The sequence below is a fragment of the Budorcas taxicolor genome, chromosome 16 (genome assembly GCF_023091745.1).
Source record: "Budorcas taxicolor isolate Tak-1 chromosome 16, Takin1.1, whole genome shotgun sequence".
Classification (NCBI taxonomy): Eukaryota; Metazoa; Chordata; class Mammalia; order Artiodactyla; family Bovidae; genus Budorcas; species Budorcas taxicolor.
In genome coordinates, this window is record NC_068925.1 from 47,513,236 (window position 1) to 47,526,369 (window position 13,134).

Genomic DNA, 13,134 nt, shown 5'->3' on the forward strand with positions numbered 1-13,134 from the left:
GAGGAGCTAAAAAGTCTCTTGATGAAAGTGAAAGAGGAGAGTGAAAAAGTTGGCCTAAAGCTCAACATTCAGAAAACAAAGATCATGGCATCTGGTCCCATCACTTCATGAGAAATAGATGGGGAAACAGTGGAAACAGTGTCAGACTTTATTTTTTTGGGCTCCAGAATCACTGCAGATGGTGACTGCAGCCATGAAATTAAAAGACATTTACTCCTTGGCAGGAAAGTTATGACCAACCTAGATAGCATATTCAAAAGCAGAGACATTAGTTTGCCGACTAAGGTCCGTCTAGTGGAGGCTATGGTTTTTCCAGTGGTGATGTATGGATATGAGAGTTGGACTGTGAGGAAGGCTGAGCACCGAAGAATTGATGCTTTTGAACTGTGGTGTTGGAGAAGACTCTTGAGAGTCCCTTGGACTGCAAGGAGATCCAACCAGTCCATTCTGAAGGAGATCAGCCCTGGGATTTCTTTGGAAGGAATGATGCTAAAGCTGAAACTCCAGTACTTTGGCCACGTCATGCGAAGAGTTGACTAATTGGAAAAGACTCTGATGATGGGAGGGATTGAGGGCAGGAGGAGAAGGGGACAACCAAGGACGAGATGGCTGGACGGCATCACGGACTCGATGGACATGAGTCTGAGTGAACTCTGGGAGATCGTGATGAACAGGGAGGCCTGGCGTGCTGTGATTCATGGGGTCGCAATGAGTCGACACAACTGAGTGACTGAACTGAACTGAACTGATGCCAGTGTGGAAGATATGGGTTCGATCCCCGATTCAGGAAGATCCCACCTGCCTTGAGGCAACGAAGCCCATGTGGCACGACTACTGAGCCTGTGCTCTAGAGTCCAAGAGCTGCAACAGCTGAGCCCACGTAACACAACTTCTGAACCTGCGTGCCTAGAGCCCAGGCTCCACAAGAGAAACCACCACAATGAGACACCTGTGCACCAGCAGCTAGAGAGTAACCCCAACTTCCCCAACTAGAGAAAGCTCATGAGCAGCAGGAAAGACCTAGTGCAACCAAAATTTTTTTTTAATAATTAAAAAAAAATTTTTTTAAGAACCCAGTTAGAAAGGAGAGGAGTCAGAAGACACTCTGGATACCCCACCGTCTGAATCCTTGCCCATTTGGGCCTTAATGTTCTTCCCAGAAAGGATGTTACTGTCCAGTACCAGATGGACATACATGAATAATGGGAATATTAAGAAGTTACTTCTCTACCTCAAAAATACTTGTAAAAGAGTGTCCTTTCCTGGGCAGCATTCTGAAGTACTTAAAAGTGACTGTTTATTATTACTGCTGATGATAATAATAACAGTGCTTGGAGCAATTCTGCTCAATGTTATGTGGCAGCCTGTATGGGAGGGGAGTTTAAGGGAGAATGGATATAGTATCCATATGACTGAGTCCCTTTGCTGTCCACCTGAAACTATCACAACATTGTTAATCAGCTATACTGCAATCATGGTGGGCAGTGACTCCAGCCATGAAACTGGAAGCCACTTGCTCCTTGGAAGAAAAGCTATGACAAACCTAGACAGCGTATCAAAAGGCAGAGACATCACTTTGCTGACAAAGAACCGTATAGTCAAAGCTACTGTTTTTCCAGTAGTCTTGTACAGATGTAAGACTTGGACCATAACAAAGGCTGAATGCCAGAGAATTGATTCTTTCGAACTGTGGTGCTGGAGAAAACTCTTGAGAGTCCCTTGGACAGCACAGAGGTCAATCCTAAAGGAAGTCAGTCCTGAATATTAATCGGAAGGATGGATGCTGAAGCTGAAGCTCCAATACTTTAGCCACCTGATGCCAAGAACTAACTCATTGGAAAAGACCCTGATGCTGGGAAAGATTGAAGGCAGGAGAAGGGGGTGGCAGAGGATGAGATAGTTGGATGGCATCACTGACTCAATGGACATGAGTTTGAGCAAACTCAGGGAAACAGTGAAGGACAGGGAAGCCTGGTGTGCTGCAGTCCACGGGATCTCAAAGAGTCAGACATGATGGAGTGACTGAACAATAACTATCAGTTCAGTTCAGTTCAGTCGCTCAGTCGTGTCCAACTCGTTGCGACCCCATGAATCACAGCACGCCAGGCCTCCCTGTCCATCACCAACTCCCGCAGCTCACTCAGACTCACGTCCATCGAGTCCGTGATGCCATCCAGCCATCTCATCCTCTGTCGTCCCCTTCTCCTCCTGCCCCCAATCCCTCGCAGCATCAGAGGTTTTTCCAATGAGTCAACTCTTTGCATGAGGTGGCCGAAGTACTGGAGTTTCAGCTTCAGCATCATTCCTTCCAAAGAAATCCCAGGGCTGATCTCCTTGAGAACTATACTTCAGTACAAAATAAAAAGTTAAAAAAATAAAACAGTAGAAGTGCTTGGACTTGCTTCCTTCAACTCCAGTTACTGAAGCTCCATGTTACTGGGTTGGAAGAGGAAAGCTAGGGCTGAACTGAACCCATCTGAGAGCTTAATGACTCCTCTAAGGGCAACTCACCACCACAGGATGAGGAAGAAATAATTATTCTGTCTATGCCTTCCTTAGATTTGAAGGGGCTGCATTGTGAAAAGCAATAACATTTTAAAGTCCTAATTTCAAAAACTTTCTCCCCTTGCCTTTCCTTTAATTAATTCTTTTAATTTGGAGGTAATTGTAGATTTGCATGCAATTTTAGGAAATACTACAGAGATGTCCCACTGCCTTTTCAAGATAAAACATAATAAAAACTTGTGGGCTTTTTTTTTTTTTTTCCTGCCACACTGAACAGCACACAGGATTCCCCAGCCAGGGATCAAAATGACACTCCCTACAGTAGCAGGGCAGACTCTTAACCACTGGATCGACAGGGAAATCCCCTTGTGAGCTTAAAAGTAACCTTTCACTGATATTCCTTGTTTTCCCTGTCCTGCAAACCCTCATCTTGCAGCCTCCCCACATCTGTTCAGGAAATCTGTCAGCTATTGCTATCCCAGAATATCTACCATTAGCATACAAGAGTAAAGACTTGTCAGATACCTGCAATATAAGGAGCTATCTGGGCTTAGTAGGCCTGAATTTCAGGTCATTTGAAAAGAGATTTGAACATAAAAGTTCTGATTTGTGGACCAGGAATCTGTTGAAATTTTGAAATGAATATGTGATTTCCCTTGTTCAATATTACCTACGTGTAGTAAGAATGGACAGTAGGTCTAAGGACCAACCACATCACTTCTGTTGGTTTGTTTTCCTTTTAGTATCAAAACCAAGAAATGTATCCATCACAAGAGGGGTTTCAAGAGATGTTGTTTAATGAAATACTACTCAGTCATAAAAAAGAGTGAAGTAATGCCATTTGCAGCAACAAGGATGGACCTGGAGATGATCATACTAAGTGAAATAAGTCAGAAAGAGAAAGACAAATATCATATGATATGATTTATATGTTGAGTCTAAAATGTGACACAAAAGGATTTATCTGCAAAACAGAAACAGACTCACAGGCCTGGAGAATAGACTTGTAGTTGCCAAGGGGGACAGACAGGAGGGTGGGGGAAAGATGGAGTGGAAGTTTGCAATTAGCAGATGCAAAATGTTATATATAGGATGGATAGACAACAAGGTCCTATGGTATAGCACAGGGTACTATTTCAATATCCTGTGATAAACCACAATGGACAGGGAAGCCTGGCATGCTGCAGTAAATGGGGCCGCAAAGAATCGACACAACTGAGCAACTAAACAACAAACCACAGTGGAAAATAATATTTTAAAAAATAATGTCTGTATATGGATTTAATATAACTGAATCACTTTCCTGTGCCTCAGAAATTGACACAACATTGTAAATCAACTATCCTTCAATTAAAAAAGAGATGTTGTTTAAACAATAGCTGTAATCATAAAATCTCTCCCTATCACCCAGCTATTGCATAAAACATGCCTGAGTGCACCTGCTGTCTAGCTGCCCTCCTTGGAGTTATAGCTCAATGCCTTTGACTGAATGCATCTCACTTCCATACCCTACTTAAAGAGTCAACCCAGCTTTTTCTGAACTAAAGCCTTTCCTCTCCCTCTTGAGCCTTCTGGTATGACAACCAGATAGTTTCTTTCATTCAATCCAAACTCAGGACCAAAGAAATGCCTTTTTTTTTTTTTCTAAAGAGGAAAAAGATTAAAGAAATGGGGCTTGGCTGATTCAGATGGGCGCGTCATGACTTCCAAAGTCAACAGATTTACGAGACCAGGATGCCACCTCTGCTTCCTGGAACCCAGAAAGATATCTGTGGAGCCCCTCAAAATCCCTACCGAACAAGGACTTAGGGCAGCAGTGTGACTGGAGAGAGGGGATTTTAGTGTCTGCACAGCAAGGCCCGGTTTTCACATGCATTGTCTTGTTTATTCGGGGTGCTTACAGGAGGCTGATGGGGATGGTAAGGTTTCTCAAGGTTTCCCCACCCAGCCACCACTGAAGCCTGGTGAGACCATGTGGAGGGCTCTGTTTTGTCTGTTTTCTCACTTATTTGCCTCAACACTTTCCAACGTCATTTATGTTGACTCTCCATCTCCCAGGGAAACTTTGTTTAGTTGTCGAAAGCAAAATGATCTGTCAAAACACCTGAAGGAAAAAGCTGCTGTTCCATCAGAACTATTGTCTTTGATGGTCGCTAAGAAGCCAGGCTGGAGAAGAATCATACCAATGCTATCTACCAAAGAAAATTTGAAGAAAAAGAAGTGTAGACTCAGAGGCATTTCGTTGTCATTATCTATTCCATTTTTCAAATGAAGTGAGTAATGTAACATGTTATAGAAAAACTTGAATGAATTTTTTGGCCAACCCAGTAATTTTCTTTGTGTCTTAAGCTGTGGCATATTACACAGTCATTTAAAGTGAAAGTGAAAGTCTCTCCGTCATGTCCGACTCTTTTCAACCCCATGGACTGTAGTCCATAGAAATCTCCAGGCCATAATATTGGAGTGGGTAGTCATTCCATTCTCCAGGGGATCTTCCCAACGCAGGGATCAAACTCAGGTCTCCCGCTCTGCAGGTGGATTCTTTACCAGCTGAGCCACTGGGGAAGCCCAAAGGTCAGGGTAAATCAATATGTCCTGCTATGGAAGGTTCTTCAGCTTAAATGTGTCACTGATAAGAAGGAAGGCACAGAGCGTAGTACATAGGATTCTTGTGTGTGTACAGATACAATGTTCATTGTCTATATAGATATTCTTGTATATACAGAAAAAAAGTTTCTAGAAGAATAGCAAGAAGTCTATTGCCTGTAGTTAACTTTCAGGATAAGACAAAAAAAAAAATAGAAATCTCACTCTTCATTTTATATTGTTTAAATTGTTTGTCAGGTACATTCAGCCAAGCAGTATTTATTGGGTGCCTCTGATGTACCAGACCCTGGTTCAAGGTGCTGGGGATACAACAGTGAACAAAACAGACAAAAATCCTGGCCTCATGGAGCTGATATGGAAGTGGACACGATAAACAAGTATATGTATCATCACAGGTTAGAGAAGAAAAATGCTAGAAGAAAAATAAAGTAAGGTGAGAGGGAGGAAGAAGGAAGGTGCTGCCTTAGATAAGCGAGGTCTCAGACCTGAAGGAAGCTGGAGGGAACCAGGCAGTTACAGCAGGCAGAGGAACATTCTGGACAGAGGAAACAGCAAGTGCAAAAGTCCTGGGGCAGGGGCACACTCGGTGTGCAGTAGGAACTGGGATACACCATTCGCAAAGAGCTCTGGGACCGGAATCCAAAGAGGAAGCTAAAGCTTTATCACACAGGACTATGAGTTCCATGGTGAAATCTCTGGGTTTGATTCTGGAGGTTCTAGAAAGCTGGTGGAGGACAGTGAGCTGGGAGTGTAACCTCAGTGGTGTCATAAAAGGATCCATCTGCCATGATGTGGAGAACAGGCTGCAAGGGAGCAAGTGAGATACCAGAGAGACTGACTGGGAGACTCCTGCAATCATCAAGACTTGACAGGGTTTAAGGCACTTTCCCTTTCCTGTGGCTGCTGTAACTAATTACCTTAGCGGCTTAAAACAAGCTAAGTTTACTCTCTTACTGTTCTGGAGGCTTAAAGTCCGAAAACAGTTTCATTGAGCCCAGATCAAGGTGCCGGCAGGGCTGTACTCTCTCCAGAGGCTCCAGGGAATCTCCGTTCCAGGCCTCTTCTACCTTCCACCGGCTGTCAGCATCCTTGGCTTGTGGTCACCATGCCTATCTCTGAGGCCAGGCCTTCAGATCTCTCTCTGTCCCATCTTTACATGGCCCTTTCCCGTGTATGTGTTTCAAATATTCCTCTGCGTCTCTCTTATAAGGACACTTGTGGCAGCATTTAGAGACCACTGAGACAATCCTGGATAATCTCCCTCATCTCAAGTTCCTTAACTTGGTCACATCTACAAAGATCCTTTTTCCAAATGAGGTGAAAGTGACAAGTTCCAAGGATTATGACCTCATATCTTTGGGACCATTAATCAGTCCAGCATACCAAGGGGTGGCAAAGGAACAGATAGCAAATATTTAAGCTTTGCATACCCTGTGGTCTCTGTCACAACTACTCAACTGTCACAACTGTCATAGAAGGGGCAAAAGCAACAATGGACAGGGCTTCCCTGGTGTCTCAGTGGATAGATTCGAGACACAGGTTCAATCCCTGGTCTGGGAAGATCCCACATGCCTAAGAGCAACAAAACCGGTCTGCCACAACTATTGAGCCTGTGCTCAAGAGCCCTGGAGCTGAAACTAATGAGCCCACATGCCATAATTACGGAAGCCCAAGCACTCTAAAGCCCATGCTCTGCAATAAGAGAAGCCACCACAATAAGGAGCTGCAACTAGAGAGCAGTCCCTGATCCCTCAACTAGAGAAAAGTCTGCTCAACGGCAAAGACCCAGCGCAGCCAAAAATTAAAAAATGAATACGTTTTTCTAAAAAATTAGCAACCACAGACAATACGGAAATCAGTGGGCATGCCTACATTCCAAAAAGAACTTAAAAAATCAGCCTCAGGTCTTAGATCAAAGTGGAAGTCTTGGAGATATGTGGATTTGGAATACGTATTGGTAGAAATATCGCCCAAGTTTTGCTGATGAATTAGATGTGAAGTATATAAGAAAGAAATGCTCTGGGCCAAGATTTGACTCTTAAGAATTTTGCCTGAGCAACTGAGTAAATGGTGTTGTCATTTAAAGTCAGGGGCAGAGCAAGTTAAGGATAAGACTTCCATTTAGGACTTATTCATTCTGAAATGTCTATCAGATACTCAGGTGGACACATCAAGAAGGCAAGTAGGTATATGCATGTGAGGCACAGAGAGGTGTGGCTACGGATAGAAATTGGGAAGTAACCAGCATTCAATGGTTTCTAACTATGGGACATGAGAAGGCTTCCTGGGGGAGAGGAGAGTGTAATTCACTCTTTACTCAGTCACAACTTTCAAAAACTTTTTAGAATCATGACTCTCATAAAAATATAGTGCATATGTATTGAAATTTTTATTTAATTAGTGAGGGAACAAGGAAGGTGTTGAAACCAGTCCAAAAGAAAATTTGAAGAAAAAAGATATAAGTATAGACAAGGAAGAATGCTTGCTAAAAGATGCAAAATTCGTTCATCTCCTATAGGGCAATAGTGTCATGTGGGACTTCCTTGGGGGCCCAGTGGATAAGAACATGCCTGCCAATGCAGGGGACATGGGTTTGATCCTTGGTCCAGGAAGATCCCACATGCTGGGGAGCGAGTAAGCCTGTGTGCCACCGCTACTGAAGCCCAGGTACCGAGAGCCTGTGTTCCGCAACAAGAGAAACCACTGCAATGAGAAGCTCCACAGCTAGAGAGTAGTCTCCACTCACCACCGCTAGAGAAAGCCTGGGCAAAGCAAAGAACACTTAGTGCAACCAGAAAGAAAAAGTGTCATAATTGGGGTTATCTTTTCTACAGAACAAGAATCACTTACATTCACAAGCAAGAATCATTTGCAATACTCCCAATTTTCTACTTGTGCTGAGTGCATAGAAAGGCAGGAGAAAGATGCTCACTCCTGAAGAATCAACTCCTCCCCAGAGGGTCCACTGGGCAATGCCCAACCCTTGGCTGAAAGAATGCTCTTGCTCATTTCCAAATCACAGGCAAATTTTTCCTGACATCGTCATTCGGCATTTTTAAAATTTATTTTATTGAAGTGTAGTTGATTTACGATGTTGTGTTAATTTCTGCTGTACAGCAAAGTGATTCACTTATACATATATATATATATATACATTCTTTTTCATATTCTTTCCCATTACGGTTTATCACTGAATGTTGAATACAGTTCCCTGTGTTACACAGTAGGACCTTGCTGTTCCTCTATTCTATATATAATAGTTTGCATCTGCTGATCCCAAACTCTCATCCCATTCCTCCCTCACCACACCTGCCCCTTGGCAACTCTCGTCTATTCTCTATATCAGTAGGTATGTTTCTGTTTTGTAGATGTTCATTTGTGTCATATTTTAGATTCTACATATAAATAACATAATATGATGTTGATCTTTCTCTTTCTGACTTATTTCAGTTAGCGTGGTCCTCTTTAGGTCCATCCATGTTGCTGCAAATGACATTATTTCATTCTTCTTTATGAATGGATTAGTATTCTGTTGTACATACACACCACATCTTCTTTATCCACTCATCTATCAATAGACATTTAGGTGGTTTCCATGTCTTGGCTATTGTAAATAGTACTGCTCTGAACATAGGGGTGCATGTTTCTCTTTGAATTATGATTTTGTCCAGATATATGCCTGGGAGTGGGGTTGCTGAATCATGTGGCAACTCTGTTTTTAGTTTCTGAGGAACCTCCATACTGTTTTCCATAGTGGCTGCATCATTTGGCATTTATTGAACATCTACTAAAGGACACACACCATTCTGCAAAATTAGAGTACATCACTGAACAAAACCCAGATTCCTGGTCTCTTGGTACTTTTCTTCTAGCAGGAGACAATAAACATAACAAAGAAATTCTGTAATACGGGAGAAGGTTGTCAATGGTATGGAAAAAAATAGAAAGTGGAGCAGTTTGAAGGGGATCAGGAGTACCCATGTTTGGAAATAATTTTTTGATCAGTGTAGATCATTAAGAAATTGATATTTGAGGACTTCCCTCATTAGTTAGTTAGTTCGTTCAGTCGCTCAGTTGTGTCTGACTCTTTGCGACCCCATGAATCACAGCACGCCAGGCCTCCCTGTCCATCACCAACTCCCGGAGTTCACTCAGACTCACGTCCATCAAGTCCGTGATGCCATCCAGCCATCTCATCCTCTGTCGTCCCCTTCTCCTCCTGCCCCCAATCCCTCCCAGCATCAGAGTCTTTTCCAATGAGTCAACTCTTCGCATGAAGTCACCAAAGTACTGGAGTTTCAGCTTTAGCATCATTCCTTCCAAAGAAATCCCAGGGCTTATCTCCTTCAGAATGGATTGGTTGGATCTCCAGTGGTTAAGACTTTGCCTTTCAGCACAAGGGAGTTTGATCCCTGGGTGGGGAGCTAAGATCCCACGTGCCAGGTGACCAAAAAAAAAAAAACAAAACAGAAACAGAAACATATTGTAACAACTCAGTAAAGACTGTAAAAATGATCCACATTGAAAAAAAACCTTTAAAGCACAAAGAAATTGACATTTGGACCAAGACTCAAAAGAGGTAAGGGAGTTAGCCTTGTGAATATTGCAGAGAAAGATGCTGAAAATATAAAAAGAGTTCAGAAATTTTTTAAAAGAAGGTTCGTTTTATTTTTAATTAGTGAAGGGGAAAAAGCAGCAAAATTAAAATCCTAGATTGAGTCAAAACTGTTTTCCTGCCTACGACTCATTCTTTCAAATTCTTAGCAGACGGATGCCATGAGTACGAGATAAATGTGAAATCAGAAGAATAATTTTAACAGTCCTGATCTTTTCCCCTTTCAGAAGGAAAATTGGCTCTTCATTTTCATTGGAGGAGAGATCCAAGTACCTCACAGTCCCGCTCATGAAGAATCAGACTGTGTGTGTGACAATACTTAAGGGAAAATGAAAATCTTAGTAGTAAATAGCAACTCAAAAATAGGTCTCTTGAAAGAGAATATTTGCTAGTTAATGAAAGTGCTATTCTGGAGTAGATCTGGAACTCCTGATCTGATTTCCAAAATTCTGCTGTAGTCAATGTGGGGAAATTCAGTTTTGTTTTCCTGCTCTTTATTTGGAGGGGAAGGGGGTTAGGATTATTTCCATTTTAATTCGAACTGGGTAAAGCAGAGCCCTGGGCTTCACAGATGGCACTAGTGGTAAAGAACAAGCTTGCCAACTCAGGGGATATAAGAGACATGGTTTCGATCCCTGGGTCTGGAAGATCCCCGGGAGGAGGGCATGGCAAACCTCTCCAGTATTCTTGCCTAGAGAATCCCATGAACAGAGGAGCCGAGTCACAAAGAATTGGACACGTCAAGCGAGTTAGCACTCACGCAAAGCAGAAACTTAAGACTTATGCAAAGATTTCTTAAAGTACAATTTTCTTCAGTGACAAAAGATTTCTTTCTTTTTCATCTTGTCAAACATAATCACTCCCAGATAAAGTCAATTTGCTCTTTTTTGCCTTCCTGTTAGGCTATTTCCTTTTGCCAGCTGACTAACGTTTTTCTAGGACAGGTTGGAATTAATCATTTTGCATCCTGAGGTTGTTCAGGCCAGCCAGGGCTAGGGATTAGAAACAATAAAACCAGGGTTTGCCCTCTAAAGGAAGACCTCACGCTTGTCCAGGTGTTGACGTGAGACCACCTGAGAAAGGACAGTCTGGGACATTTTAACCAAATAGGCTGATCTTGATTCTCCAGATCTGGGAAAATGTGTTCATTTGTCACCCTAACTAGAAGTCATTTGTGCTAATTATTCCAGAACTAGTGGCCGTTTTCTGCTTTCCCAAGAGGCCGCACCATCCTGGGAACACAGGCACACTTCATTGTTTTTTTCTCTGAATCCCCTTGGGCCTTCTAGGGAGTTCACTGAAAAATCCCAAACCCTCCTTGTATTTTCACCACTGTGGCTAGAAGCCCTGAGTGTTGATTTTCCACTGGGCATCTTCAAGTGACCTGAAACACCGTGTTCTTTCCACTAGGGTGGTGTCTTAATTGGCCCCTTCTGCAGAGCCAGCCTCCAGTCTGTCTCCACTCAAAAAAAAAAAAAAGTGCCCACTTGTCCTTCTTACGTCTGGTGCCTTAAGATCCAAAGGCAGAATGTGGTCCCCAGCACACAGGGGCAGTAGGCTGGGACCAGCCGGTGCTTTTAGGCCGGCTGGCCAGGGTGCTGAAACAAATGTCAAGGGATATTTGCTGCAAAGAGGCTCCAGAAATAATGTAAAATTGTTCTGTCCTTTTAAAAATGGAAAATGCCTTGGCAGGGTGATATATTATTTGCCTGGCTGCATTTTCTCTCTGTCTCCGTCAAGGCTTGAAAACTACTGGCACTCCTGCCTTTTCAAGCGAAGCTCAGTGTAACTGGACCACATCTAATGCCTGTACGATGCAAATGAAGATTGAAACTGTTGTTTCCTTTGATGTGTGTGACTAAATGCTCAAAGGGGATATTTTCTTTTCCCTTCTCCGGTGGATAGAGCCTCTTTAAAAATACCTGTTGGCTCCCTCTTCCCACTGGCAATGGCAGTGATTCCTCCATTGGAAGCCGGGTACCATCATGATAGATGCCTTGCTCTGGGAAGAATACTCTGCCCATGTCTGTGATGATCGTGAAGGTTCTGGAGGGAATTAAGAAGCGTGAAAGGCACATTAATGCCAGGTACCTGCCATGAGCCACTCAGGCTCACCTGAAAAAGTCCAGAGAGCACATTTTGAGGGCAAAGTTGGGGAAGCAGATGAACCATAGCCAGATTCTCTAGCTCTTTCTGGCACCCAGCAGCACAAAGAGGAGGGGAAGCAGGCAGGGCTGCTGATGGAGAGAGAAGCCAATCCACATGCTGGTCATTCCGTCTTACCCCTCATCTTCCCTGCCAAGAGGAGGAACCGAACCTCAACAGCCCCTGTAGCATCCAGACTCTTCGCTGAGCCTGGGTGGTCGCTGGAAACACACAAACACAGGCAAAGAAATCAATAGCTCTGAGCGCTGTCAGAGCCGCCGGGCTCAAATTGGCTGTGCCGGGCGCTTTGAACCACTTCCATAATGAGGAGAAGCGTAATTATAATCCACCTCCATTACTTTTTCTTGCATGTCCATGTCAGCAAGGCAACCCATAAGCAAAGCTTACATATAAAAGCAAAAACACAGAAACAAACATTTGGAACTGCTGATTTGGATCATTTAATTTACTTTCTTTCCCTTTTTTTCCTGGTAAATGTTTGCAGTGTCTCACTCAGGGAAGACAGTGAAGAACGAGTCACTTTGGATGTGGGGTATCAGATGGTAGGTTCAGGATAACAGGGGGGCTTCCCTAGTGGCTCAGCTGGTAAAGAACACGCCTGCAATGCAGGAGACCTGGATTTGATTCCTAGGTCGGGAAAAGCCCCTGGAAGAGAAAATGGCAACCCACTCCAGTATTCTTGCCTGGGAAATCCCAGGCACAGAGGAGCCTGGTGGGCTACCATCCATGGGGTCACAAAGTGTTGGACAGGACTGAGCGACTAACACTTTCACTTTCCCCCTTTTCCCCTGGTAAATGTTTGCAGTGTTTCTCTCAAGGAGGACAGTAGAGGACAGCTCATTTTGGATGTGGGGTATCAGATGATAGGTTCAGGATAACAAGGACTTCGCCACAGTGCTATGTGCCTGGCACCTAGATTGGACCATACACAGGACACTGTGCAGTAAATACTGAATGAATGAGTGAACATTCAGCCCAGCCCTATCCAAAGGAACCAATTGTAGGGCAGGAAATTCACAGAGAGAAAAATTAAAGATAGCCCTTGGATGGATGCTGTATTCATCAACTTGAGCCACCACAACAAAGTACCATGTACTAGGGTGGCATGAACAGCAAGAATGTATTTTCTCACAGTTCTGGAGGCAAGAGTCCAAGATCAAATCAAGGTCTCTCAGCAGGTTCGGTTTCTCTGAAGACCTTTCCCCTGGGTTTGTAGAAGGCCATCCTCTCTCTGTGTCCTT